The sequence below is a fragment of the Dendrobates tinctorius genome, unplaced genomic scaffold (assembly GCF_039654945.1).
Source record: "Dendrobates tinctorius isolate UK_male_01 unplaced genomic scaffold, ASM3965494v1 ptg000045l, whole genome shotgun sequence".
Classification (NCBI taxonomy): Eukaryota; Metazoa; Chordata; class Amphibia; order Anura; family Dendrobatidae; genus Dendrobates; species Dendrobates tinctorius.
In genome coordinates, this window is record NW_027361713.1 from 14,865,457 (window position 1) to 14,888,222 (window position 22,766).

The following is a 22,766-nucleotide window of genomic DNA, read 5'->3' on the forward strand; positions in this document are numbered from 1 at the left end:
ATCTACAGTTTACACCCAATAGTCCTCCATATAATATAATGTGCCCCATAGTCATCCATACAGTATAATACACTCCCTATAGCCCTCCATATAGTATAATACACTCCCCATAGTCCTCCTTATAGTATAATACACTCCTCTTAGTCATCCATATAGTATAATACACTCCCCATAGCCCTCAATATATTAAAATTCACTGCTCTGTCCTCCATATAGTATAATACACTCCTCATAGTGCTCCATATAGTATAATACACTGCCAGTCATCCATGTAGTGCAATTCACTTCCTATAGTATAATGCACCCTATGGTTCTTCATATATTATAATGTATTCCCCATAGTCCTTGATGCAATATAATGCAGCCCACATGTATTATAATGCAGCCACCCCATAGAGCATAATGCAGCCTCCCCACAGAGAATAAGGCAGCCACCACAGAGTATAATGCAGCCACCAGAGTATAATGCAGCCACCAGAGTATAATGCAGCCTCGCCATACAATATAATGTAAGCCCCCGTAGAATATAATGCAGCTCCCCTCTTATAGTATAATGCAGCCCCTCCATAGAACATATGGCAGCCCCCTCAGAGTATAATGCAGCCCCCAATAGAATGTAATGCAGCCCCTTACATAGTATAATGTAGCCCCTCCAAAGAATACAATGTAGCCCCCTCATAAAGTATAATGAAGCCCCCATACAATATAATCTAGCCCCCATAGAATACAATGTATCCTCCTCATATAGTATAATGTAGCCCCCTCAGAGTAAGATGCATTCACCCCCTTAGAATATCTAATATATAAAGCTCAGGTGTGTGTATGTATGTATGTAAGTGTGTATGTCCAGGATTGGCATCCGAACCGTCGCAGCTACAGCCACAAAATTTGGCACAGTCACACGTCTGGACCCCGAGAGTGTCCTAGGCTATGTTGTGAGGCGAAATTTTAACCCCGCACGTTCCAATTCACCAAACAATTTTGCCCCTATCTGCATAATAGGGAAAAAGTGTGTGTATCTAGCCCGCCCCTCGTTATGATGTCATAATGGTTGCCATGGCGATGCTGATGTCATCATAGGTTGCAAGCCCCGCCGCTCATTATGATGTCATAATGGTTGACTATGGGATGGAGGATGTGTGATGGGTATATGGGCACTGGACTATCGGATGGAGGATATGTATGACGGGTATATGGGCACGGGATTTTGGGATGGAGGATGTGTGATGAGTATATGGGCACTGGACTATGAGATGGAGGATATGTATGACGGGTATATGGGCCCGGGACTGTGGGATGGAGGATATGTAAGATGGGTATATGGGCATGGGACTATGGGATGGCGGATATGTATGATGGGTATATGGGCATGGGACTATGAGATGAAGGATGTATGATGGGTATATGGGCACGGGACTATGGGATGGAGAATATGTATTATGGGTATATGGGCATGGGACTATGAAATGAAGGATGTGTGATGGGTATATGGGCACTCGACTATGGGATGGCGAATATGTATGATGGGTATATGGCCATGGGACTATGGGATGGAGGATGTGTGATGGGTATATGGGCATGGGACTATGGGATGGAGGATGTGTGATGGGTATATGGGCACACGACTATGGGATGGAGGATATGTATGATGGGTATATGGGCACGGGCCTATGGGATCGTGGATATGTATGATGGGTATATGGGCACGGGACTATGGGATGGAGAATATGTATTATGGGTATATGGGCATGGGACTATGAGATGAAGGATGTGTGATGGGTATATGGGCACTCGACTATGGGATGGCGAATATGTATGATGGGTATATGGGCATGGGACTATGGGATGGAGAATATGTATGATGGGTATATGGGCATGGGACTATGGGATGGAGGATTTGTGATGGGTATATGGGCACTCGACTATGGGATGGTGGATATGTATGATGGGTATATGGGCATGGGACTATGGGATGGAGGATAATTATAATTTGTTATAACTAACCACAGTTAGTTACTATGCCCGGGCAGCGCCGGGCTCTTCAGCTAGTAATAAATATAATACAGCCCCCCATCTAATATATAAAGCTCAAAGTGTGTATGTATTTATGTATGTATGTGTGTATGTATGTGTGTATGTCCGGGATAGGCATCCGCACCGTCGCAGCTACAGACACAAAATTTGCACAGTCACACGTCTGGACCCCGAGAGCGTCCTAAGCTATGTTGTGAGGTGAAATTTTAACCCCGCGCGTTCCAATTCACCAAACAATTTTGCCCCTATCTACATACTGGGGAAAAAGTGTGTGCGTGTCAAGCCCCGCCCCTCATTATGATGTCATAATGCCCCTATTTGCATAATGGGGAAACAGTGTGTGCGTATCAAGCCCCGTCCCTCATTATGATGTCATAATTGTTGCCATGGCGACGCTGATGTCATCATAGATTGCAAGCCCCGCCGCTCATTATGATGTCATAATGGTTGACTATGGGATGGAGGATGTGTGATGGGTATATGGGCACTGGACTATGGGATGGAGGATATGTATGACGGGTATATGGGCACGGGACTTTGGGATGGAGGATGTGTGATGAGTATATGGGCACTGGACTATGAGATGGAGGATATGTATGATGGGTATATGGGCCCGGGACTGTGGGATGGAGGATATGTAAGATGGGTATATGGGCATGGGACTATGGGATGGCGGATATGTATGATGGGTATATGGGCATGGGACTATGAGATGAAGGATGTATGATGGGTATATGGGCACGGGACTATGGGATGGAGAATATGTATAATGGTTATATGGGCATGGGACTATGAAATGAAGGATGTGTGATGGGTATATGGGCACTTGACTATGGGATGGCGAATATGTATGATGGGTATATGGGCATGGGACTATGGGATGGAGGATGTGTGATGGGTATATGGGCATGGGACTATGGGATGGAGGATGTGTGATGGGTATATGGGCACACGACTATGGGATTGAGGATATGTATGATGGGTATATGGGCACGGGCCTATGGGATCGTGGATATGTATGATGGGTATATGGACACGGGACTATGGGATGGAGGATATGTATGATGGGTATATGGGCATGGGACTATGAGATGAAGGATGTGTGATGGGTATATGGGCACTCGACTATGGGATGGCGAATATGTATGATGGGTATATGGGCATGGGACTATGGGATGGAGAATATGTATGATGGGTATATGGGCATGGGACTTTGGGATGGAGGATTTGTGATGGGTATATGGGCACTCGACTATGGGATGGTGGATATGTATGATGGGTATATGGGCATGGGACTATGGGATGGAGGATAATTATAATTTGTTATAACTAAACACAGTTAGTTACTATGCCCGGGCAGCGCCGGGCTCTTCAGCTAGTAATAAATATAATACAGCCCCCATCTAATATATAAAGCTCAAAGTGTGTATGTATGTATGTGTGTATGTATGTGTGTATGTCCGGGATAGGCATCCGCACCGTCGCAGCTACAGACACAAAATTTGCACAGTCACACGTCTGGACCCCGAGAGCGTCCTAAGCTATGTTGTGAGGTGAAATTTTAACCCCGCGCGTTCCAATTCACCAAACAATTTTGCCCCTATCTACATACTGGGGAAAAAGTGTGTGCGTGTCAAGCCCCGCCCCTCATTATGATGTCATAATGCCCCTATTTGCATAATGGGGAAACAGTGTGTGCGTATCAAGCCCCGTCCCTCATTATGATGTCATAATTGTTGCCATGGCGACGCTGATGTCATCATAGATTGCAAGCCCCGCCGCTCATTATGATGTCATAATGGTTGACTATGGGATGGAGGAGGTGTGATGGGTATATGGGCACTGGACTATGGGATGGCGGATATGTATGATAGGTATATGGGCACGGGACTATGGGATGGAGGATATGTATGATGGGTATATGGGCATGGGACTATGGGATGGAGGATATGTATGATGGGTATATGGGCACGGGCCTATGGGATGGAGGATGTGTGATGGGTATATGGGCACTGGACTATGGGATGGCGGATATGTATATGGGCACGGGACTATGGGATGGAGGATGTGTGATGGGTATATTGGCACTGGACTATGGGATGGAGGATATGTATGATGGGTATATGGGCATGGGACTATGAGATGAAGGATGTGTGATGGGTATATGGGCACTCGACTATGGGATGGCGAATTTGTATGATGGGTATATGGGCATGGGACTATGGGATGGAGGATATGTATGATGGGTATATGGGCATGGGACTATGGGATGGAGGATATGTATGATGGGTATATGGGTACGGGCCTATGGGATGGAGGATGTTTGATGGGTATATGGGCACGGGAATATGGGATGGCGGATATGTATATGGGCACGGGACTATGGGATGGAGGATGTGTGATGGGTATATGGGCACTGGACTATGGGATGGAGGATATGTATGATGTATGGGCACGGGACTATGGGATGGAGGATATGTATGATGGGTATATGGGCATGGGGCTATGGGATGGAGGATGTGTGATGGGTATATGGGCACGGGACTATGGGATGGAGGATAATTATAATTTGTTATAACTAACCACAGTTAGTTACTATGCCCGGGCAGCGCCGGGCTCTTCAGCTAGTACACTATAATGTAGCTCCGAATAGAATAGAATACAGCCCACCTTCCAATAGAATATAATGTAGCCCCCCATATTATATAACACAGCCTCCCCCATAGAATATAATGTATAATGTAACCCCCATGGTATATAACACAGCCACATAGTATATAGCACAACCCACATAGTGTTTAGCACAGCACCACATGGTATATAGCACAGCACCACATGGTATATAGCACAGCACCACATGATATATAGCACAGTACCATGTTATATAGCACAGCACCACATGGTGTATAGCACAGCCCACATGGAATACAGCACAGCACAACATGGTATATAGCACAGCCCCATATGGTATATAGCATAGCACCACATGGTATATAGCACAGCTCCACGGGGTATATAGCACAGCACCACATGGTATATGTCATGATGACGTGTGGCTGGACACAGCACCTCCAGCAGGGCGGATTCAGATGACATGCGTGACCCTGGATACACTGCCTCCAGTTGGGCGAATTTAAATAATAAAACTTACAGCTGGATACGCCACCTCCAACAGGTGAATTTTGGAAATACACGTATGTCTGGAAACCCCGCCTCCAGTAAGGCGAATTTAAACAATAAAAGGGAAAACCTGGGTAACAATTACAATGGTGGCCCTGCGATAGGGAACAGGGATGTGGAGACCTCCTGCACTGCCCTGAGTCAGTGTCCCTTACACTCCTAATGTTCCCTATGCCGGTTCCGCATCGGGCGCCGATCAGGAACCTAAAACCTTGACTCGCCCTGAACCTAAACCCTCACTAGTGAAGTGGACGGTGCGGAAACTAATCCCACCACTGCACTAAAACACACATAAGGAAAAGAGACAAAACAGGGAAACACCACTTAGCTTTGCTCTGTTGCTTACGATCCCAGCAACAGAGCCCACCACCTGCGTGCATCTTTTCCTCCGACCGGATCCAACACCATAGTGCAGCCTTGGAGCAAACAGAGTCCACCACCTGCGTGCAGCTGTCCAGAAACAGAGTCCAGTATATGAGTCCAGCTTTCCAGCAAAAGAGTCCAACATCTTGAGTCCAGCTTTCCAGCAACCGATTCCAGCATCATGAGTGCAGCTCTACACCATAGCTGCCACTTCACCAAGCCATGCAAGAACTCCTTGCTGACACCATAGCTGCAACTCCACCAAGCCATGCCAGCCCTCCTCGCAGACACCATAGCTGCCACTCCAGGACTCTCACTAAGCTGCCCGGGACTCTCCTTCAGCTCCATCCTTCACCCAGGCTTGCTTCTAACTGAGGACTATCAGCAACAGTGATTGACACACCTGACACTCTTTTATAGAGCAATCACACCTGTTACATAATCACGTGCACAAAACTAAAGTAACCAAAGTGCAATGACCCTAATGACCACTGGGGGGAAACTAGAACTGAAACCACCACAGTGCAATGTTCCTAATGGCCACCGGGGGCAAAAATCAAACTTTAGCACACAGCTAAAGGATAAAAAAAGGTTACTTTGTGCATTTAATCTGTCAGATCCAACCTGGATTATGACAGTATATAGCACAGCACCACATAGCATATAGCACCCCCCTCCCTAGAGTGGCCTCATAGTCTAGTACTCACTGTTACATTAAAAAAAACACACTAATCACCTCTCCTCGTGCCTGTGCTGCTCCCGGCTGTCTCCTGGTTCAGCCTGCTCTGCCTGGCACACAGTGAGTGTGCGATGATGTCATCGCACACCCGCTGTGTCAGAGGCAGAGCGAGGAATGATGGGAGAGAGAGCATCAGCTGATGCTCTCTCCTCCATCATTGCTTTGAACTGTACCAGCGTCATAGACACCGGTATAGTTCAATGCGGCGGCAGTGGGAGTTGGCGCTGGCGGCAGACAGCAGGCGGGCCCGCCTGCCTCATTGGCCCCATAGCGGCTGTGTTATGTGCCACTAGCTGGGGGCCCCGGGGGGCAGGGGCCCTAGGCAGCTGCCTGGTCTGCCTGACCCTGACGCCAGCCCTGAGTCTTAGGCTATAGTCACACTATCAATATTTGGTCAATATTTCATATCAGTATTTGCAAGCCAAAACCAGGAGTGGGTCAAAAATGCAGAAGTGATGCATATGTTTATATTATACAGTACTTTTTCTCTGATTGCTCCTCACCTGGTTTTGGCCTGCAAATATTGATGTAAAATACTGGCCAAATACTGGTTGTGTGACCATAGCCTTAAGAAGCCAATAAATCTTTGTTAGGCGTTGTTCACACATTCCGTATTTGGTCAGTATTTTACATCAGTATGTGTAAGTCAAATTTAGCCTTGTAACTATCAGAGGAAAAGTGTAATTACAACGTGTTCTGTGGTCCCATTTCTATGACTCTACTGGGTGGGCCATTTATATGGATACACCTAAATAAAATGGGAATGGTGAGTGATAGAGTTGAGCGAAACGGATCGAAAAATTTCAAAAGTCGCCGACTTTTGGCAAAGTCGGGTTTCATGAAACGAAAGCCGACCCTAGGATGAGGTTGGCCACGAGGTCGGCGACTTATACGCCAAAGTCGCGTTTCAAAAGTTTGTTTTGCGCTCTTTTTCAGCCAATCAGGATCCACGGACACTGTGGGCAACGTGATGACATAGGCAGGGGTCACCACCATTTTTCAGAAGGGCATGCAAGTGATTGGCTTGCTTTGGTGGGCGTCACAGGGGGTATAAAAGGGCGTGCACGCCGACCGCCATGTTCCTCATGCTGATCTCAGAATAGGGAGAGCTGCTGCTGATTCTGTAGGGAGAGCGTTAGGCAGGGAAGAAGACACCAAAAACTGCTTCTGCTGCTAGCGATTTTGCCTGTACAACACACCAGTCACTGTGTGTGCAGTGCAAGGGGAGGCTATATTTTGCTGGATCAGCGGTGTTGGTTGTTAGGCTGCCTTCTAAGGCTTCCTGACGGCTGCATTGCTGTTTACCCACTGCTCTGCAAACTGCTTTTTTAAAAGCAATCACAATTTTTTTTTTGTCCTGCTGAGGTACTGAGCGTGCATTTTTTCACACCATACAGCGGTGCACACTCCTCACACAGTACCTTGTAACGGCTGTTATCACAGCCACAGTGAAGCTATCTGTGTGTCACTCTGTAAGAATAAGTCGAGGACATGTTCCGTTCTTACAGACCTGCAGCTTCTAGTTTTGTCTAGCTTTCAAACAGTTAAATATATTTGCTGTTTGATCACATTCAAAACTATAGAGAGACAGCGTGTGTCAGTCCGTATACTTAAAAAACACGGAGTTTGACAATTTTACGTACACCGGACAGTCGTGTACGTGCACGCTCCTCTCAGTACCGTGTAACGGCTGTTATCACGGCCACAGTGAAGCTATCTGTGTGTCACTCTGTAAGAATAAGTCGAGGACATGTTCCGTTCTTACAGACCTGCACCTTCTAGTTTTGTCTAGCTTTCAAACAGTTAAATATATTTGCTGTTTGATCACATTCAAAACTATAGAGAGACAGCGTGTGTCAGTCCGTATACTTAAAAAACACGGAGCTTGACAATTTTACGTACACCGGACAGCCGTGTACGTGCACGCTCCTCTCAGTACCATGTAACGGCTGTTATCACGGCCACAGTGAAGCTATCTGTGTGTCACTCTGGAAGGATAAGTGGAGGACTTGTTCCATACTTACAGACCTACACTCTAGGGAGATTCCTATTCTGCCCAATTCTATATACACCTTGTAGTTTGTGATACACTAGCCAATTTCTGCCTGTGACATAGTGCTGTGATATTCAGTGGGCCTCACACAATCCAAAAGTGTCCAGTGTCCACTAGTGTGTGCAGAACTTCAAAATCTCCGTTATCCTGTAGTCACTTTTTTCACACCTGTGCCATCGAGCCTGTGACATAGCGCTGTGATATTCAGTGGGCCTCACACAATCCATAAGTGTCCAGTGTCCACAAGTGTGTGCAGAAATTCAAAATCTCCCTTATCCTGTAGTCACTTTTTTCACACCTGTGCCATCGAGCCTGTGACATAGCGCTGTGATATTCAGTGGGCCTCACACAATCCATAAGTGTCCAGTGTCCACTAGTGTGTGCAGAAATTCAAAATCTCCCTTATCCTGTAGTCACTTTTTTCACACCTGTGCCATCGAGCCTGTGACATAGCGCTGTGATATTCAGTGGGCCTCACACAATCCATAAGTGTCCAGTGTCCACAAGTGTGTGCAGAAATTCAAAATCTCCCTTATCCTGTAGTCACTTTTTTCACACCTGTGCCATCGAGCCTGTGACATAGCGCTGTGATATTCAGTGGGCCTCACACAGTCCATAAGTGTCCAGTGTCCACAAGTGTGTGCAGAAATTCAAAATCTCCCTTATCCTGTAGTCACTTTTTTCACACCTGTGCCATCGAGCCTGTGACATAGCGCTGTGATATTCAGTGGGCCTCACACAATCCATAAGTGTCCAGTGTCCACTAGTGTGTGCAGAAATTCAAAATCTCCCTTATCCTGTAGTCACTTTTTTCACACCTGTGCCATCGAGCCTGTGACATAGCGCTGTGATATTCAGTGGGCCTCACACAATCCAAAAGTGTCCAGTGTCCACAAGTGTGTGCAGAAATTCAAAATCTCCCCTGTCCTATAGACACCTTGTACCTTGTTTTACATTACTATATAGTTTGTTGGATTTTGTCTACATTTCTACCAAAAATAAGAAAGGCTGGTGGAAGAGGCCGTGGAATTGGGCGGGGGTTGGCAGCTGGTAATGATGGTGTTGGTGTTGGATCTGATGGTAGTGGCAAAAGCAAAATAGGACCGAATGCAGGAGGTGTTGAGCCTGTGTCATCGTCTGGCTCCACAAGGCCTCGAAGGCTTACTTTTCTAGGAGTTGGCAAACCGCTTTTAAAGCCAGAGCTGCAGGAAAACGTTTTGGCTTACATTGCTGACTCAGCCTCCAGCTCTATCGCCTCCTCTTCTGAAGTTGTAAAAAATTAAAGCACTGAGTCGTTATTGGAGGCTCATGTTCATGAACCACACCTTTCCTTGTGTCCTTCATCCCAACCAAGATTGAAGGATGACGCAGGCCATACTACTGATTACTCCATGGAGCTGTTTTCACATACCATGCCTGGATTATCAAGTCAAATGGTGAATTACCCAGGCCAAGATGAATCTGACATGGAGTGCACTGATGCACAGCCACTGATAGATGATTCTGCTGGTACATTCACTCAGAGCACTACATTGTCCTCGCAGTGTACAGAGCCAGATTCTGACCCTGATGAGACTCAGGTGCCCCTTTCCGCACACTATACCACCATACACGGTGACACAGAGGAAGGTGCACATGACATTGAAGAGGAGGTGATGGATGACCCAGTTGTTGACCCAGATTGGCATCCATTGGGGGAAGAGGGTGCTGCTTCCAATAGCTCAGATGAGGAGCATCCACAGCAGACATCGACATCGCAACAGCTGTTATCTGGCAGGCACGGAGCACTCCAAAGACAGGTTCCAAAAATCAAAAGAGTTGCTGGACAGCTTGTCCAGAGAGTCAAAATATCACAGCGTGCTAGGCCGCAAAATGTCTGCCAAAGTAGGAAGAGTGCAGTGTGGCACTTTTTTGAACAAAATCCTTATGATCAGGCCAAGGTTATCTGTAAGAAGTGCGCAAAGACCTTTAGCCAAGGGAAAAATCTGAAAAATTTGAATACCAGTTGCATGCTTAGACATTTAACCACCATGCACTTGCAAGCGTGGACACAACACCAAACCTCAAGTACCACATGTGCAACTGATCACAAAGAAGGTAGTCAGCAATGCTTCATTGTTTCCCCCACTGTAAGCCCACCGGTTAGCACAGCAGCAAATGTTGAGGTGTTGTTGCAAGGCCACAGCAGTCAGGGAATCCCACTGTTATATCAACGAAAGACTGAATCTAGGCCATCAGAAAGAACACCAATTCCATCACCATCATCAACCCTCTCTCAGTCCGCCCTGTCCAACGCTACTTCCACCATATGCAGCTCTCAAGTCCAGCTCACCCTCCCAGATACTATGAGTAGGTCAAGAAAGTACTCAGTCTCTCATCCGCGTACACTGGGGTTGAACGCCCACATTGCCAAACTAATCTCGTTTGAGATGATGCCCTATCGGTTGGTGGAAAGCGCAGCTTTCCGCGAACTCATGGCCTATGCAGTACCACGCTATGACCTACCCAGTCACCACTTCTTCTCTCGCAAAGCCATCCCAGCCCTCCACCATCATGTGAAAGACCGCATTGTCCATGCACTCAAGCAGTCAGTGAGTGAAAAGGTGCACCTCACAACTGATGCATGGTCCAGTCGGCATGGCCAGGGCCATTACGTGTCCATCACTGCGCACTGGGTTAATGTGGTGGATGCAGGGTCCACAGGGGACAGCGGTGGTGGGACAGTGCTGCCTAGCCCACGGTATAGGAAACATTTGGCTGTAGGCGTTCGACCCTCCTCCTCCTCCTCCAGAAGCGAAAGCTCGTCCACAGAGCGCAGTCGTACGAGCACTCCATCTGCAGCTGCCACTGTTGCACACGAGGTGTCCCCCTAACGAGCAGCTAGTGGAAAGCGTCAGCAGGCTGTGTTGCAGATGATGTGTTTGGGCGACAGACACACCGCCGAGGTGCTGGCCGAGTACTTCCAGCGACAAACTGAGTCATGGCTGGGCAGTGTACATCTTGAGGCAGGCAAGGTAGTTAGTGATAACGGCCGTAATTTTGTGGCAGCCATAGCCCTTTCAAAACTCAGCCACATACCTTGCTTGGCTCACACCTTGAACCTGGTGGTGCAGTGCTTCCTCAATAATTATCCGGAGTTAACAGCCCTGCTCCAGAAGGTGCGAAGACTGTGCGCGCACATCCGCCGGTCGCCTGTACACTCCATTCGTATGCAGAAGCTGCAGCGATTGCTCCACCTTCCCAACCACCGCCTCATTATCGACATTGCAGCAAGGTGGAACTCCACCCTGCACATGGTTGAGCGGCTGTGCGAGCAGAGGCAGGCCATAATGCATTTGTGGGAGGATACACGGCCAGGCACTTTGAGAGCAGACATGGAGTTGACAGGTGTGCAGTGGTCGAAGCTGAAAGACCTCTGTAAAGTCCTTCAGTGTTTTGAGGAATGCACACGGCTGGTAAGCGCAGACGACGCCATCCTAAGCATGAGCATCCCACTTATGCGTCTGCTCATGCAAACTTTGGCGCACCTTAAGGAGCAGGCGTCTGCAGCCAATGTTGACGAGGAGGGAATCCTTGATGACATTCAGCCATTGTCTGCTCAGGGACCTCTCCTGGACGAGGTGGAGGAAGAAGAGGAGGAGGAGGATGATGATGGGGATGATTACTTAGGGGAGGAGGATGCATCTCGTGGGGCAAGTGAAAATGTTGGCGTGGCAAGGTCTGGTACAGGGTTTGTGCGTGACTGGAGGGATGTCGATTTGCCAGAAAGTGCTCCTCCAACCAGCACTCGCAGTGCATCATTGACACCGGGAACATTGGCCCACATGTCAGATTATGCCTTGCAGATCCTAAAAAGGGACCCCCGCATTGCCAAAATGATGAACGATGACGACTACTGGTTGGCCAGCATCCTGGATCCACGCTATAAAGGCAAATTACAAAACATCATGCCACAGGAGAACCTTGACCTAATATTGGCTAATAAACAAGCAACTCTGGTAAATCGGTTGCTTGAGGCATTCCCAGCACACAGCAGCGGTGATGGTTCTCACACGAGCCGTACGGGCCGGGGGGCAGCTTGGCAGAGGTGTTCGTGGTGCACACAGAAGAAGTGGCGTTGGAGACAGGGGTTTCATGACAATGTTGTGGACTGATTTTTCAAGTACCGCTCACACAACTGGTAATACTGCATCGATGGAAAGTGACAGGAGACAGCAGTTGTCAACTATGGTTACAAACTACTTTTCCTCCCATATCGATGTTCTCCCACACAGGTCATTCCCCTTTGACTATTGGGCCGCTAAACTGGACACCTGGCCTGAATTGGCACAATATGCCTTACAGGAGCTCGCTTGCCCAGCTGCAAGTGTGCTATCGGAAAGAGTCTTCAGTGCAGCTGGATCAATCCTGACAGAAAAAAGAACCCGTATGTCAACCCAAAATGTGGATGATCAAACCTTCATTAAAATGAACCATGCATGGGTTTCCAAGGATTTTGTCCCACCTTCCCTTGATGACACATAGGTTGCCAGAAAAATGGCTTGCTTTGGTTATCCTCCTATTCCGCGAACTTGATCTATTTCGCCTTTTGCAGCAGCTGAATGTCCCACATCAACATATGCCACTTTGTAAACCTCCCTAACTGGGCTGCCCCCCCCAATGGCCGGGGTCACCACCTAGCGCCTGAAACCGTGCAAGTGCCGTTGCCCTGGACAGGTGGGTGGGCCGACTCTTGGGCGCGGGCACTGGCACAGGGTCCCTCATAGTGCAATCAAGTGTCTCTGACGGTGGTGGTGCACACCCACCGTCAGACACACCGACATACTATGAGGGGCCCAGTGCCAGTACCGACGCCCACGAGTGTGCCCCCCTTGCTTGGGCAGGGCCCCAGCAATTGAAATGTTTACCTCTCCCTGCTCCTCCGCTGTGTAGTCTGGGCTGTCAAATCCTTCACTGGGACTGCCACTACAAATTGATTGAACTGAAAGATGATGGTTAAGATGTAGCTATGCCCTGTCCTGCTGTCTGGGCTCTAGCTCCAGATGATCAATGGCTTTCATTTCTTATGGACGTCGACTCACAATGACATGCAGTGGTGGTTTATCATGAGCTTTCACATTTTTCCTACTCACAAACGTGTGACATTCTGGCGCACATTTTAAAATCTGCCCTCTCATGCCAATCAAATAGAATCGCCTACGGCCTGTGGCTTCTGTCTTTTGCACTCCAAAGTTACGTGACAGATCATGATAGCCAGTGAGCACCATGTTTACATCACTCCCTGTGATAAAAATGTGATTGAGATGAGTAACAGTGATGGAATCAATGGAAGTGCGATACAGCAAGACTTTATTCACAAAAAAATGTTTTCACTGTCTCAACACACAAATTAATTGAGGGTCAGCATCGCCTATGAGAATTGTGACGGAGGTTTTTCCCGTGAATAATAATTCCTAGATTTCTGCAATCAATAGCCTTTATGTCACTAATTGTATGCATCTCATTTCCTATTGCGGAGAGGCTGGACTGTATTACTGAGACAGAAATATCTATGAAGATTTAAAAATAACACCAAAAGTATATAGTTGTGTACGCCTCCAATGCATTTCCTTTTTCCCACTTTTTAGATTGCTGTGTAATCCATACTGAGAACACGGAGATTTTACATGTTTAAACTATGCTATATATACCTGCTATCCAGTGATAAAGTACCCTTTCTCAACTTTGTACAATCTGGTTAAATCCATACTGGGCCTGAGAACATCTGAGTCTGCCTCCTGATCTATAGACATATGTTTTTAATGTGTAAACTAGGCTACATATATACGTGTTATCCGGTGAAACTGTACCCTTTATCAACTTTCTACAATGTTGTTGAATCCATACTGGGCCTGAGAACGGCTGCCGAGCTGTTAAGCAAGCTAGAGCACCTGTGGTTTGGACACATAATTTTTTCAGGAATGACGGTTAGGCCTAACTCCGGAATTGCGGTTGACCTGAACTTACTGGGAAATCATCGTTCGCAGGGAATAATCTGAAGCCCAGATCCCCATCACTAACGGAGTTCAGCAGGTTATCTGCACCTGTAAGCGACAAAAGCTGGTCCTTTCAGTGTAGCGTGCATGCAGCCCCGGACATGTAAGGGCATGATAGACCTGTTATTGCTCGATCTAACGTGCCACAGCCTCGCGTATCCCTCTAGTAAGCTTGACGCGTACCGTGGCGCCATGCCGGAGTCTCGGTCGTTAACGGAATAAAGCTTAGAAATCGCTAGCACAACTACAAACACACATACCACACCACACACAGAATCGACAAAGCTTTCAAAGTGTGCATCTTTTCTTTAGGTGGCATGGTTGTGGTTTCCCGGGTGGAGTCCAATTAAGCCACAGGCTCCACTCCTGGTGGTGCCCTTTTGGACATTCCTTTAAGGTTCAGCTTTGCAATCATTCTGCCCCCGGAAACCAAAAACTTTGCCTTCATGGACGCTGTTTGGAGGTTCGTGGGAATAACGCCGCCCGATCAGCAGTCGGCATATGGGTCGCCCTCCCAGGGCTGTGGGGTACTCGGTACCGGGCCGGTGTCAGTGGGATGTGTCACAGCAGCGGTGACCCGGACGGTGGCCCTGGGCCCACGAAAACCTGGAGCCAGCCCTCCCCCCCCACAACTGTAGCCAAATAACCCCCATTTTTCAGTGCGTAACTAGTATTATGAAGTAAATTAAGGTTGACAAGCTTAAGTAATAAGAATTGATGCTTTTGGCATTCAAATGGGCACTGTAGGTGTGTTTCCTGTCCTCTCACTGCTGACTTTTATTCCCCATTGACTTACATTGGGTTTCGTGTTTCGGGACGACCCCGACTTTTCCCTATAGTCGGCCGATCTTGCTCGACCCAACTTTTGGAAAAGTCGGGTTTCACGAAACGAAACTCGACCCTAAAAAACCAAAAGTCGCTCAACTCTAGTGAGTGATATCAACTTTCTGTTTGTGGCACATTAGTATATGGGAGGGGGAAAACTTTTCAAGATGTCAATGTGGGGCATCAAACGGTACAAGGAAGCAGGGCCTGTGAACCATGTAGTGTCTTAAGATGACTTGGAGCAATGGATCTAGTCGCATGGTCCACAGGATTGAGGTGAGTAGGCACATAGTGCCACTGATTATGGCAGGTGGATCTTCTTGTCCTCAGTACCTGGTTGCTGATGTAGACATAAAAGCATCAAATTTCGTTGCAGATGTATGTACTAGGGTACCACCTTGCTATCGGTGTAGAACTCTGCATCTTTGCTCTCCAGATTCATAACATCTGAGATAAGCTCGGCCAACTCAACTGTGAGGACATCATCACAGAGTTCCAGTCTGGGTAACGTGTGTTCACGGAGTGGTGCCAGTTTAGTCTGGCTCATCAGAAACCCGATGTGGCTCTGTTCATTCATGTCTATGGTTTTGAGGTATACTACTGCTGCGATCGCTTTGACTGATGCGTCACAGAAGATACAAAGTCCTTGTGTCTTGACTTCTGTGGATGGCACAGGAGCATACGGTTGTTTTACGCGAAGGTCGGTCAAGGCCTCGAGAGAACTCCTCCACTCTTCCCACAGGTCTGCATTTTCTGTTGGAAGTGGATCATCCCAATCAGACGTGTTTTGGGTGAAGTCTCTTAGCATCATTTTCCCTTGGATAGTTACTGTTAGGCGTCGGGTTCCTGTTGCTGCACAGCGGGAATCCCGAGTCCTGCTCCTGGCGGACTCCCATTCCTCCCCAGCTGCAGAGGAGGTTGCTCAGCAAACTAGTCGGCCCCGGTGCTCTGCCCAGACCAGCTCTGTGGGTTTGCTCGCTGCTGCCACCTCTGGCACAGCTATGGCAATGCATGCTGCTCAGCAGCGAGTTTCTCCAGGGACTAAGTCCCCATGTCGGGCTACTGAGCATGCCCGTGGAGTGATCTCCCATTGGAGATCAAAGGTCACATGCTCAGGTCCTGCGCGTGTTCGGATTGGCCCATCCGAGAAGCCAAGAAGGTCCCGGACGCGTGCAGCTGTAAAAGGTTCGCATGGCCGCTCGGCCATGTGCTAGGATAGACTGTAATTTCAGACTATGAGGAGTGAGTGGTGTATGCACGTATGAATGTCTCTGGTAACTGACTCATTATGAAACCCCTACCCTTGGTACGCATGTGTTGTGCAGCCTAGCCTGCTAGCACCCAGGCTTAGGTGTAGGTAGGTCAGAGTCTGAGTCAGGCATTAGGCCTCATCAGTGACTTAGCACACCTCAGTGCACGTGCTCCACACTCCATTGCCAGTGTCTATAGCAGCGTTCGTGGCAGCGACGCCCCGCGCTCAGAGGGCCTAGAGGGACTCTAACCCCGTGTTCTTGGGGTAGAGTTCTGTGGCCGCTTTCTGTGCGCTCCTTGGCCGGGCTCTGTGAGGTAAACAGGCCCCGGCATTTATGTTCAGCGGTATTGCGGCTCTGTGAGTTAACAGAGTTCGCTCCTGTTCACACGGGGTGACGTAACTCATGTGTGACCTTTCCACCCCACTTTATACTTCCGCCATTACCTAGCAGCAGTGTACCACCTCTGCACAGTGAACCCCGGGCTGCGAACACACCTACTATTATTTTATAATTTGGTGCGTACCGCCAGCCCTAACATTATCCTAGCGCCAGGGTCTGGCTAGTAATGGCGGACGAACAGCGACTGCTGCAGTACATCTGGCAGCTGCAGGGCAGGTTGGCGGCTCTCGAGCATTCAGCCTCAGCTGCGAATGGTACTGCGGTCGCTGTTCAGGCAGCCACAGAGGCTGTCTCCCGTGTGACCACTGCCATCCCTGCCCCAACTTTGTCCCGCCTCCCGCTGCCCGAGAAGTTTTCGGGTGATAGTGCCTCTTGTAGGGGTTTCGTGAGCCAGTGTTCGATACAGCTGGAGCTGCTGGCAGCACGATTCCCCTCCGAGCGGGCCAAAGTGGGATTTATTATTTCCCTCTTGTTGGGCAGGGCTTTAGAGTGGGCCACACCGCTGTGGGAGCGGGGTGATCATATGGTGCAGATTGCTTCACGGTTCTTGGACACTCTGAAGCATGTCTTCCTGGGACCGCAAGTCACCCATGACACCGCGCTCTGGCTGCTGGCATTGTCACAGGGCTCGTCCATGGTCAGTCAATTTACCATTCAGTTCCGGACGCTGGCCTCGGAGTTAGAGTGGCCAGATAAGGTCCTCATTCCGGCCTTCTGGAGCGGTTTGGCTGGCCATGTGAAGGACGCTCTGGCCACCAGGGAGATTCCTGCTACACTGGAGGAGCTTATCACCGTCTCCACCCATATAGACCTTCGCTTTGCTGAGCGAAGGTTGGAGCGGCCCCAGTGTAGGCAGAGGTTTAGGTTGGCACCCAGTTTTGCTAAACCTCTGGAATCTCTCGATCGTGCGTCCGAGCGTCAGGAGGCTTCCCCCAAGGGATCCAGGCCCCAGCCCGCTCGAGCTCCTGTGATTTGTCGTGGTTGCTGGCAGTCCGGTCACTTTGCCAACCAGTGCCCACAGCGGCTGGGAAGACGCTCGCCCCTAATGGCCGTAGGAGGCGGCTCACTAGAATCCTCCAAGTTGTCCTTTAAGGGGACACTTGGGTTTGATTCTTCCACTCTGGCGCTGGAGGTTTGCGTGGATTCCGGAGTGGAGGGCAATTTTATGTCATCTGCCTTCGCTCAACGGCACGCGATACCACTGCTTATGATGTCCAAGCCAGTCACCGTCAGAGTAGTGAATGGCGCGACTCTGCCCTCACAGATTACCCACCAAACCGCTCCACTGTTACTCTCGGTGTCTCCATCTCATCAGGAGACGATATCCCTCCTCGTCATGCCCGAGGGTATCGACCAGGTCCTTCTAGGGGTCCCCTGGTTGCGGTATCACTCTCCCCATATAGAGTGGTCTTCGGGGAGAATTCTTGGTTTGAGTAAGTCATGTGAGGGTAGATGTCTGAGGGAATGCATCCTGGTTGCCTCCACCGAGGTCCCCGCAGATCTTTCCTCGCTTCCCAAACACTATCGACAGTATACGGACGTGTTCTCCATAAAGGCGGCGGAGACACTTCCACCGTATCGCCCCTATGACTGTCCTATTGACCTCTTACCTGGTGCTGAGCCTCCCCGGGGTCGAGTCTATCCCCTATCTCTCCCGGAGACAGTGGCCATGTCTCAATACATCAGGGAGAATCTGGCAAGAGGAAGTCAGTGTCACCAGCGGTGGCGGGGTTCTTCTTCGTCCAGAAGAAGAGTGGGTAACTACGTCCTTGCATCGATTACAGGGGTTTTAACGCCATCACCGTTAAGAATAAGTATCCTCTACCCTTGATATCGGAGCTGTTTGATAGGCTACGGGGAGCGAGAGTGTTTACCAAACTTGATCTGCGGGGGGATTACAACCTGATTCGCATCCGTGATGGGGACGAACAGAAGATGGCATTTAACACCAGTGATGGGCACTATGTATAACTGGTGATGCCCTTTGGGCTCTGTAATGCCCCAGCCATCTTCCAAGACTTTGTGAATGATATCTTCTGGGATATGCTTACCACCTCGGTAGTAGTCTATCTGGATGATATTCTCATCTACTCTCCAGATATTGACTCCCACCGGAGAGATGTTTGCAAAGTTTTCGACCTCCTGCGGGCAAACTCTCTCTATGCCAAGTTGTAGAAGTGTGTGTTTGAGCAGGAGTCCTTGCCTTTCTTGGGCTATTTCATCTCTGCCCAGTGTTTGGCCATGGATCCTGCCAAGCTACAGGCGGTGATGGATTGGCAGGAGCCCCATTCTCTCAAAGCGGTGCAGCGCTTTATGGGGTTCATAAATTACTATCGCCAATTCATTTCCCACTTCTCAACTTTGGTAGCGCCTAGAGTTGAGCGAAACGGGTCGAAAAAATTCAAAAGTCGCCGACTTTTGGCAAAGTCGGGTTTCATGAAACGAAACCCGACCCTAGGATGAGGTCGGCCACGAGGTCGGCGACTTACGCGCCAAAGTCGCGTTTCAAAAGTTTGTTTTGCGCTCTTTTTCAGCCAATCAGGATCCACGGACACTGTGGACAACGTGATGACATAGGCACGGGTCACCACCATCTTTCAGAAGGGCATGCAAGTGATTGGCTTGCTTTGGTGGGCGTCACAGGGGGTATAAAAGGGAGTGCACGCCGACCGCCATCTTACTTCTGCCGATCTTAGTATAGGGAGAGGTTGCTGCTGATTCTGTAGGGAGAGCGTTAGGCAGGGAAGAAGACAAAAGAACTGCTTCTGCTGCTAGCGATTTGGCCTGCACAACACACAAGTCACTGTGTGTGCAGTGCAAGGGGAGGCTATATTGTGGTGTATCAGTGGTGTTGGTTGTTGGGCTGCCTTCTAAGGCTTCCTGACACGCTGGCATTGCTGTTTACCCACTGCTCCGCAAACTGCTTTTTTAAAAGCAATCCAATCTCCCTTATCCTCTAGTCACTTTTGTCACAGCTGTGCCATCGAGCGTGTCACATAGCGCTCAGATATCAGTGGGCCTCACACAATCTACAAGTGTCCAGTGTCCAAAAGTGTACGCAGAGATTCAAAATCTCCATTATCCTCTTGTCACTTTGGTCACAGGCAGCTGTGCCATCGAGCATGTCACATAGCGCTCAGATATCAGTGGGCCTCACACAATCTACAAGTGTCCAGTGTCCAAAAGTGTACGCAGAGATTCAAAATCTCCATTATCCTCTCGTCACTTTGGTCACAGGCAGCTGTGCCATCGAGCGTGTCACATAGTGCTCAGATATCAGTGGGCCTCACACAATGTACAAGTGTCCAGTGTCCAAAAGTGTACGCAGAGAATCAAAATCTCCATTATCCTCTCGTCACTTTGGTCACAGGCAGCTGTGCCATCGAGCGTGTCACATAGCGCTCAGATATCAGTGGGCCTCACACAATCCACAAGTGTCCAGTGTCCAAAAGTGTACGCAGAGATTCAAAATCTCCATTATCCTCTCGTCACTTTGGTCACAGGCAGCTGTGCCATCGAGCGTGTCACATAGCGCTCAGATATCAGTGGGCCTCACACAATCTACAAGTGTCCAGTGTCCAAAAGTGTACGCAGAGATTCAAAATCTCCATTATCCTCTCGTCACTTTGGTCACAGGCAGCTGTGCCATCGAGCGTGTCACATAGCGCTCAGATATCAGTAGGCCTCACACAATCTACAAGTGTCCAGTGTCCAAAAGTGTACGCAGAGATTCAAAATCTCCATTATCCTCTCGTCACTTTGGTCACAGGCAGCTGTGCCATCGAGCGTGTCACATAGCGCTCAGATATCAGTAGGCCTCACACAATCTACAAGTGTCCAGTGTCCAAAAGTGTACGCAGAGATTCAAAATCTCCATTATCCTCTCGTCACTTTGGTCACAGGCAGCTGTGCCATCGAGCGTGTCACATAGCGCTCAGATATCAGTAGGCCTCACACAATCTACAAGTGTCCAGTGTCCAAAAGTGTACGCAGAGATTCAAAATCTCCATTATCCTCTCGTCACTTTGGTCACAGGCAGCTGTGCCATCGAGCGTGTCACAAAGCGCTCAGATATCAGTAGGCCTCACACAATCTACAAGTGTCCAGTGTCCAAAAGTGTACGCAGAGATTCAAAATCTCCATTATCCTCTCGTCACTTTGGTCACAGGCAGCTGTGCCATCGAGCGTGTCACATAGCGCTCAGATATCAGTAGGCCTCACACAATCTACAAGTGTCCAGTGTCCAAAAGTGTACGCAGAGATTCAAAATCTCCATTATCCTCTCGTCACTTTGGTCACAGGCAGCTGTGCCATCGAGCGTGTCACATAGCGCTCAGATATCAGTAGGCCTCACACAATCTACAAGTGTCAAGTGTCCAAAAGTGTACGCAGAGATTCAAAATCTCCATTATCCTCTCGTCACTTTGGTCACAGGCAGCTGTGCCATCGAGCGTGTCACATAGCGCTCAGATATCAGTAGGCCTCACACAATCTACAAGTGTCCAGTGTCCAAAAGTGTACGCAGAGATTCAAAATCTCCATTATCCTCTCATCACTTTGGTCACAGGCAGCTGTGCCATCGAGCGTGTCACATAGCGCTCAGATATCAGTAGGCCTCACACAATCTACAAGTGTCAAGTGTCCAAAAGTGTACGCAGAGATTCAAAATCTCCATTATCCTCTCGTCACTTTGGTCACAGGCAGCTGTGCCATCGAGCGTGTCACATAGCGCTCAGATATCAGTAGGCCTCACACAATCTACAAGTGTCCAGTGTCCAAAAGTGTACGCAGAGATTCAAAATCTCCATTATCCTCTCGTCACTTTGGTCACAGGCAGCTGTGCCATCGAGCGTGTCACATAGCGCTGAGATATCAGTAGGCCTCACACAATCTACAAGTGTCAAGTATCCAAAAGTGTACGCAGAGATTCAAAATCTCCATTATCCTCTCGTCACTTTGGTCACAGGCAGCTGTGCCATCGAGCGTGTCACATAGCGCTCAGATATCAGTAGGCCTCACACAATCTACAAGTGTCCAGTGTCCAAAAGTGTACGCAGAGATTCAAAATCTCCATTATCCTCTCGTCACTTTGGTCACAGGCAGCTGTGCCATCGAGCGTGTCACATAGCGCTCAGATATCAGTAGGCCTCACACAATCTACAAGTGTCCAGTGTCCAAAAGTGTACGCAGAGATTCAAAATCTCCATTATCCTCTCGTCACTTTGGTCACAGGCAGCTGTGCCATCGAGCGTGTCACATAGCGCTCAGATATCAGTAGGCCTCACACAATCTACAAGTGTCCAGTGTCCAAAAGTGTACGCAGAGATTCAAAATCTCCATTATCCTCTCGTCACTTTGGTCACAGGAAGCTGTGCCATCGAGCGTGTCACATAGCGCTCAGATATCAGTAGGCCTCACACAATCTACAAGTGTCCAGTGTCCAAAAGTGTACGCAGAGATTCAAAATCTCCATTATCCTCTCGTCACTTTGGTCACAGGCAGCTGTGCCATCGAGCGTGTCACATAGCGCTCAGATATCAGTAGGCCTCACACAATCTACAAGTGTCCAGTGTCCAAAAGTGTACGCAGAGATTCAAAATCTCCATTATCCTCTCGTCACTTTGGTTACAGGCAGCTGTGCCATCGAGCGTGTCACATAGCGCTCAGATATCAGTGGGCCTCACACAATCCAAAAGTGTCCACTGTCCACAAGTGTGTGCAGAAATTCTAAATCTCCCCTGTCCTATAGACACCTTTTACCTTGTTTTACATTACTATATAGTTTGTTGGATTTTGTCTACATTTCTACCAAAAATGAGGAAGGCTGGTGGAAGAGGCCGTGGAATTGGGCGGGGGTTGGCAGCTGGTAATGATGGTGTTGGTGG

The 22,766-nt window shown here is 48.7% G+C and overlaps 1 protein-coding gene across 1 annotated transcript in view; it reads left to right on the plus strand.

The window, feature by feature from the left end:
- The window catches only part of LOC141089323 (tubby protein homolog), a 409,143-nt gene that overhangs the window by 8,370 nt on the left and 378,007 nt on the right, over positions 1-22,766 (plus strand). The gene's annotated exons all lie outside the window — the stretch shown is intronic.